The 8,656-nt window shown below is 39.8% G+C and overlaps 2 non-coding genes across 2 annotated transcripts; both read right to left on the bottom strand.

Annotated features, from left to right (window-relative positions):
* Positions 1-6,418: 6,418 nt before the first annotated feature.
* Positions 6,419-6,489, bottom strand: TRNAG-GCC (transfer RNA glycine (anticodon GCC)). The gene has a single exon. It is a non-coding gene; the product is annotated as a tRNA-Gly (tRNA).
* A 1,131-nt stretch (positions 6,490-7,620) lies between these two features.
* Positions 7,621-7,691, bottom strand: TRNAG-GCC (transfer RNA glycine (anticodon GCC)). Its single transcript has one exon. It is a non-coding gene; the product is annotated as a tRNA-Gly (tRNA).
* Between the last annotated feature and the right edge of the window lie 965 nt (positions 7,692-8,656).

Genomic DNA, 8,656 nt, shown 5'->3' with positions numbered 1-8,656 from the left:
CTCTAGAACACAGATGTGGATGCAGTAATTGTGGAGCTCCAAATACCTCATGCCAGCAAGGATGAATGGTCACAGGACAAAATGTTCATTGTAGTGTATAAAATCATGACTCGCTTCCTGCTCAATTTACACCTGGATTGCTCAGGATTGGGAGATTTGTCACTTTGCAATCACCTGCCACAGGTAACTAGCCCAATTTGATCCTGGCAATTACTATGTCTCGCTGTCTGGTGGATGTTTAGTTCTGTCCAGTAACTTCCACTTTGTCCACACAATATTTGGAAGATCTTTTGTATCATTGAAGTTTAACATTGAAGTGTAATAGGACAGCATGGAGGTGCAGAGGAGAGAAGAAACTTGAGATATATGTATTAGTTATTTTTTTTTTGGGGGGGGGGGGAATAAAATGGACAAAGGAAGTTTACTTGAAATGATATGAGACAGGTGGAATCTGGATGTGTAGTAGTTCAAGATATGCAAGGAAGTTTTTTTTTTCTTTTCTTCTCCCCTTCCTGTATGGGTGGTAGGAAAGAGTGCATTGAAGGAAGAGGTTATTGAAGTCAATTCCTCCCCCCCCCCCCCCCCCCAAATAAAAATAAAAATGTGCAAACAATATTAAGAAGGATAATTATCTCTCCCCCTGTAAATTAATAGGTAAACAGATTAGAGCTGAAAGTGATTGTACTCGAGATGGCGAGAAGCGGTGAAATCGCATTACAATATTAAGTCTGATTAAAAGTGGGGGGGATGCCAATGGCCTCGTGTAGAGCAAGGCATTCTATGAAGAGTTGCAATATAAGGTCTGATCAGGACGCCTGGATGGTAGCCAGCTGTAGCATGTCCAAAGTATAATAGCTCAGTTAAGCATGTGTCCTTCGTGGCTATTTTTGAAACTGTCTATCACTATTATTCCTTCACTCCAACCGCGTATACTTTCCAAATGCTTCTACAGTTATACTGGCTTGTTGCTTTCTGACAAATTATCTTGCCTTTCTTTTTGAATGAACATGTAGGTGAATTAGTGGTTCACGGTTTTAAAAACTGGACCATTTGGGTATTAAGTGTTCTATCCTTCATTTTTGTTTAGGCTATTTTGCACATCCTGATTTCGTACGAAACTAGTTCAGTGTACTGATTTGAAACCAGTCCCTCTAAAAAAAAAAAAAAAAAAAAAAACCAGATGTAGAGTTTCATGTGTTTCAGGAGTATACTTTGAAGGATTTTAAGTATCCATGATAACTGACATTTTATCACGTGTAAAGGTGACATATATTCTCTAAGTCAGTAATTTTCTATTCTTAGCCTTTGCCCTGTATAAATACCATTGGTGACAGTTTCTTGCTCAGATTTTTTTGTTAAGCAAACAAGTTTGGGAAACTAAGCAAAATATTCTAAGTGGTAAAGTGTGGCTGTGCTGAGCTGAGAAACGAACTTGCCCCTCAGGGTTCCCAATCGGGAAAACAAAAATATTCAAACCATCTAATAACCATTTTCTTTAGACAAATGTGATTGTGGGGAAATGTCAGAAAACCTAATTTATATGTGACATTTTAAAGAAGTTATGCCTGTTCGTACCCTTTCCTAAGAAGCACTTGTAAAATTAATAGAACTAGTTTATTAGTTTTAAATTATATATAGGTTATGGGAAAATTACTTACAAGTTTAGTTTTCATACTGGAAATAATAGAAATTTTGCCCGAAACGCGTCGGTTTGGTGCCTTCTTTTGATAATTACTTGCCCGAAACGCTGCGCGTATTAGTGGCTTTACCAGAATGTCATTACTATGCTATGTCTCCTCACAATCCCAATGTACCTTCTTTTTTATGTAAAATATATATTATATATATATATATATATATATATATATATATATATATATATATATATATAATATATATATAATATATATATATATATATAATATATATATTATATATATATATATATAATATATATATAATATATATATATATATATAATATATATATATATATATAAAATAAAATAAAATAAAAAATAGTTTGTGGCAAGCCAACGCTGTCACTACCCTCCCTTGATATTACATTGTTCACTACTTCCACAAATTTATTAATGGAGGCCCATTTGTCAAAATAGTCACTAATATTACCTGGTTGATACCTGGTTGATGGGGTTCTGGGAGTTCTACTCCCCAAACCCGGCCCGAGGCCAGGCTCGGGCTATTGAATAATTTTCCAAGATTATTTCGTAGCAGCAGCACACCTGTTCTCTTAAGTAGGCACAGAAGGGTTTGACGAGTTTTAATGGTATAATTCTAGGTCTGTAGTCATTTATAGTAATTAGATTCGTCTACGTGGGGCCTGATAGCTGTGTAGAGAGCGCTCTGGACTCTTAATCCTAGGGTCCGGGCTCGATCCCCGGTGATGGTAGAATAAAAAATGAATAGTTTCTTTCACCCTGATGCCCCTGTTACCCAGCAGTAAATAGGGCCTTGATAGAAAGCTGTTACGGGCTGCTTCCTTGGGGGGGGTTTAGTTTAATAAAAGTTGAGGCGGGCCGAAAGAGCAGAGCTCAACCCCCGCAAGCACAACTAGGTGAATACATTAAAGCCTTTGAAAGACTTTCCAAAAATCCTTTGACACAGTGCCACACAAGACTAGTGCGAAAGCTGGAGATGCAGGCAGGAGTGAAAGGGAAGGTACTCCATTGGATAAGGGAGAACCTAAGTAACAGAAAACAGCGAGTCACTGTGAGGGGTGAGGTCTCAGATTGGCGAGACGTCACCAGTGGGGTCCCGCAGGGTTCAGTCCTTGGACCCATACTGTTTCTTATATATGTAAATGATCTTCCAGATGGTATAGAATCATTCCTCTCATTGTTTGCTGATGATACAAAAATTATGAGGAGGATTAAGACTTAGGTAGACAGTGTGAGGCTACAAGATGACCTAGACTGAATGAATGGTTATCTTGAGATGATTTCGGGGCTTTTTAGTGTCCCCGCGGCCCGGTCCTCGACCAGGCCTCCACCCCCAGCAAGCAGCCCGTGACAGCTGACTAACACCCAGGTACCTATTTTACTGCTAGGTAACAGGGGCATAGGGTGAAAGAAACTGCCCATTGTTTCTCGCCGGCGCCTGGGATCGAACCCAGGATCACAAGTCCCGCGTGCTGTCCGCTCGGCTCCCTCGGTCCAACAATTGGCTGCTAAAGTTCAACCCGAGTAAATGTAAGGTAATGAAACTGGGCAGTGGATACAGGAAACTAGATACAGGATACAGAATTGAGTTGTATTCTCACAACCCAATGTACCTTCCTCATTATTTATTACTTAATTAGGCGAAGTATATAATTTACGGAATATAACTGTATCCCTTCAAAATAACATTTTCTTTTATCAAGCCAAAATTTGACATAGAAAACGATTGTGAGAAACGAAGACTTTAAAATACAGCTGGGAATATAAACAAGTATATCCTCCATTGTTTTATTTATTTATTTATTTATTTATTTTATTTATTTATTTATGCATATACAAGAAGGTACACTGGGAATGTGAGGATACATAATATGGTAATTACAATCTTGTAAAGCCACTAGTACGCGCAACGTTTCGGGCAGAAACGCAGAATTGTAGCGATTTATGAACCTATAAAGAATTTCTGTTCAACTTTGAATTTGCTGTGGCTTGTTGTATATTAAAAAGGTAGAAAAACGACCTTTAGCTCACACTGGCTGTCGTCACCCACTAAACATAAAAACTTATTATTTATTCACGGGAATCCAAAAGGACGCTAAATGTAGGATGAATTAATGTATACAGAATGAATCAACTATACAGCTAAGCTCTTGGGAACATAAATATATATAGGTAGGACAAAGCAAAATAGAAAACCCGAAAAAAGTTGTAGTATTTAAAAATAATACAACTATTTTTAATCCATGTAAAAATATAAAATACTCAAAACTTATTGCTCGCAAAACATTGCCAGTTAGTTAACCTGACACTGACTCCGAGGGACCAGCCGTGGACAAGGCGCCGTCTCCCTCAGAACACACCTCCACTACCCACACAAACGCCGTCCTAAGCCCAAGCTTAAATTATTTAAATCCAAATAGGAATTAATAGATTTATAGCGACTTCAGTGCAGAGATTTGCACGATGGCGGAGGTCAGAGGAGCTGACGGGAGCCAACTGACGCGGCCGCACTCTACCAACAAAGTCAAGAGTGACCACACTCGCCGCAGGGAGGTATGTTAGCTCCAGTGGCGGCGTCCGTGTCTTGGTGTGGAGGGCTGGGATCTGGAGAAGGTACTGGTAGGTGAAATAAATCAGTAGCCACTCCTTCAGGAAGAGGTGGTGGGGGGTTATTTTGCTTCCGTGAGTACAAGAATTCTGCAGCTGGGGCAGACAGGGCTGAAGTGGCATCGAACCAATGTCTGTTTTTTTTTTTAAATGACGCTGTTTGTCGACAGAATTGTATTTGTACTGCTTTTTCAGCCATGTTCCCCCCTTTTTATCTCATTTTTTATTTGTTCTCAATTCATTTTATTCTTTATGCTCAATTAGTATTAAGCTTTAGTCATTTAAGTTTTTCATGCTCGAAACGCTTTGTGTAATAGTGGTTTTAGGCATTGTATGTACTAGCTCTATCTATAAATCCATCACTCTTTGCAAAATCTCTTGTATGTATGTACCTTAGTTAAATAAACATTTGATTTGATTTGGCTTGATTTGAAATGCACAGCTTTCACCCGATCAATCAAGAAAACCACTTGAGCACCCCGACGGCCGATAACGATGGTCTTCGGAATTATCGACAGCACCCGGAAATGTCCTTCGTAGTGGCTACTGTAGTGACTAACGCACAGCGTCAACTCTCACAAAATCATAGCTATCAGAGAGAACGTCCTGGAGTATTTAGGCCAGACATGTAGATGGATGATGGGCCGCTTTTGGACAAATTCGCCGCCTTCAGAATTTACGGCATCGTCCTCCGCAGTCACTCCATGAAGGCTGGCGTGTTCAACAGCTTATATTGCGTCGGAGTGACCAGCTCGCAAGAAAGACGAAAATCGGAACCATATGCAAAGTCAGCTTCTGAGAGAGAGACAAAAAAAAAAAAAAAAAATGTCGCCCCCTAGTTGCACGGATACCAATTAGTACCAAAGGAAGGTTGTCGATCCACGGGGTCAGGTCTTGTGTCCTCAGCGCCGCCTTCAGTTCGCTGTAAAACCGTTCCACCATCCCGTTAGCCTGGATGGTAGGTCATAACCTGGTTGTGTATGGTATCCAGGAACTACAACAGCTCCCTCCACAAAGAATGTTCTCGCAGCAACCTTTGCGACGAGACGCTGGGGGAATTGCCCACAGCTATTGGTCTGATCCCTCTATCCTTTTTTAGGTTATATATAGCTCTTGAAATAGCACTTTCTCTGTAACTAGCTGACATTGTAACTATAAGGTGTGAAGGATAGATGAAATTGTTTATGTAATAATCTAAGATGAGGTCTGAAAAAGACCTTTTGTGCCCTCTGTAATGCTTTTTGCGCTACCGCTCACAGGATGGGTATGGGGTGCACAATAAACTAGCCGCCTCCTGCAGCAACAATCAAAAAATCTATCCCTACACAAATGCCGGCGCCTGGGATCGAACCCAGGATCACAAGTCCAGCGTGCTGTCCGCTCGGCCGACCGGCTCCATGTGTATTAAATAGCACTTGTATGGGAGAAGTAACAAACTGACAAGACTAATAGATATTGTCACAGCTCGAATACGACTTGGCTACAATTAGTATCTCTGGTAGTTCAGCTTGTATGGGGGTCTTGATGACATTATGTATAAAATGTGCGCACTGTTCAGGGTCTAAGATCTGAAAACAATCACAATTCGTTGTTGCCAAACTTGAATTAAACCCAACCCATCACGACCCATACCAAGCCGTCTCAACTGATACGTAGTTATGATTTCCCATAGTAGCTTCCTTGCCTGAAAAGGAATGAAGTTGCGAAGCACAAAAGTTCTCGTTTTCTATGAATCGGTATTGTTGCAACTTGAGAGAACGGACCGGACATCATAAATCAGTATGATGTCCATATGATTATACATCAGTGATTATACATCATGTATGATTATACATCAGTATAATAATGTATTCACCTAGTTGTGCTTGGGGGGGTTGAGCTCTGCTCTTTCGGCCCGCCTCTCAACTGTCAATCAACTGTTACTACTTTTTTTTCCCCAACACACACCAGGAAGCAGCCCGTGACAGCTGACTAACTCCCAGGTACCTATTTTCTGCTAGGTAACAAGGGCATCAGGGTGAAAGAAACTCAATGCCCATTGTTTCTCGATTTCTCCACCGGAATCGAACCCGGGACCACAGGATCACGCGTCCAGCGTGCTGTCCAGTCAGCCACCGGCCCCTATATTAAAAATGCATCGGCCGGGAATCGAACCCGGGCCTCCCGCGTGGCAGGCGAGAATTCTACCACTGAACCACCGATGCTACATGTATATGAGAGACAATGTAAGGATCAAACATTTTGCATCAAGAATGTATTATTAAAAATCTTTTCATTTATACCGGAATATGTACTTTATGACAGCTATTGAATTAATGTATTTGTAGTGTAAAATCTTATGTATAATTTGTGTACTTTATGGATTGAAGTCCTTTATACAGTGTACAGTCCTTTCACTGTTGTTGTTGTTGTTCAAGATTCGCTACCTGGAACAAAATGTTCCAAGCCCTTTCTCTCGGCTTGCTGCAATACATAAATACATAATCATTATACATAATTATGAGGGGGTACCACCTCTGGTGCAAGTGTAGGGACTCATAGCCTCGGAGAAGAAAATTGTATTTGTGCTGCTTTTTCAGCCATGTTCCCCCCTTTTATATATTTTTTTATTTGTTCTCACACATTTTATTCTTTATATTCAATTAGTATTAAGTTTTAGTCATTAATGTTTTTCCTGCCCGAAACGCTTTGCATAATAGTGGCTTTAGGCATTGTATGTACTAGCTCTATCTATAAATCCATCAATTTTTGTAAAATCTCTTGTATGTATGTACCTTACCAGAATAAACATTTATTTATTTATTTATTTATTTATTTATTTATTAAAATAAAGAGTACTCAGAGAAGACCTTGTGAATCCTCACTGAACACTTTGATATTTTCTTCTACCACCCTTATTCTTTTGGTATGTGTGTATATGATATAACATAATTATTATACATAATTATTATACATATATTATTATACATAATTATTATACATAAATTATTATACATAATTATTATACATAATTATTATACATAAATCATTTTACGAAGACTCAAATGAACAGATTTAATTAAGTACCGTGCAGTTCGTTCTCGACTCACAATCGGGAATTCCTGGTTCGAATCTTGAATCCCGGCCAGGACAGAAACGGTTGGGCGTGTTTCTTGTCACCTATATAATGGCTTGTTCACCTAGCAGTAAATAGGGACCAAGGAGTTAGTCAGCTTGTGGGGTAGCAGTCTGAGGAAGGGTCAGTAATTCGACCTTGAAAGATACCTCAGTATAAGTCTAACACGTATATATATCCACTGGCTGCCTGTTCCCCGATAAAATGAAAATATAAAGGATGCATCGGCCGGGAATCGAACCCGGGCCTCCCGCGTGGCAGGCGAGAATTCTACCACTGAACCACCGATGCTACTTGTGTTATGAAACGAAAATTTTATTAAAATTTAAACAATATCAATTGTGAGACTTGGAATCATGATTAGCAGTGATATGAGGCTGAGACAGGAATGAGGGTTGTACCACTGTACCACCACACCACACAGCTGAGTGTTGTACCACTGTACCACCACACCACACAGCTGAGTGTTGTACCACTGTACCACCACACCACACAGCTGAGTGCTGCACCACAGTACAGCCCATCCTCCTGTTTTGGTAGTACTTATAAGTAGGATGTGGTCCATAGTACAATATACCGACATACAACGCAATTATCTTCTATACAAGTCCCTCATACACCACACATATCTTCTATACAAGTCCCTCATACACCACACATATCTCCTATACAAGTCCCTCATACACCACACATATCTCCTATACAAGTCCCTCATACACCACACATATCTTCTATACAAGTCCCTCATACACCACACATATCTTCTATACAAGTCCCTCATACAACACACATATCTCCTATACAAGTCCCTCATACACCACACTTATCTCCTATACAAGTCCCTCATACACCACACATATCTTCTATACAAGTCCTTCATACAACACACATATCTTCTATACAAGTCCCTCATACACCACACATATCTTCTATACAAGTCCCTCATACACCACACATATCTTCTATACAAGTCCTTCATACAACACACATATCTTCTATACAAGTCCCACATACAACACACATATCTCCTATACAAGTCCCTCATACACCACACTTATCTCCTATACAAGTCCCTCATACACCACACTTATCTCCTATACAAGTCCCTCATACACCACACTTATCTCCTATACAAGTCCCTCATACACCACACTTATCTCCTATACAAGTCCCTCATACACCACACTTATCTCCTATACAAGTCCCTCATACACCACACTTATCTCCTATACAAGTCCCTCATACACCACACTTAT

The sequence above is a fragment of the Procambarus clarkii genome, chromosome 8 (assembly GCF_040958095.1).
Source record: "Procambarus clarkii isolate CNS0578487 chromosome 8, FALCON_Pclarkii_2.0, whole genome shotgun sequence".
Lineage (NCBI taxonomy): Eukaryota > Metazoa > Arthropoda > Malacostraca > Decapoda > Cambaridae > Procambarus > Procambarus clarkii.
The sequence above is the reverse complement of the archived record's forward strand: the minus strand, read 5'-3'. Positions and strand labels throughout refer to the sequence as shown.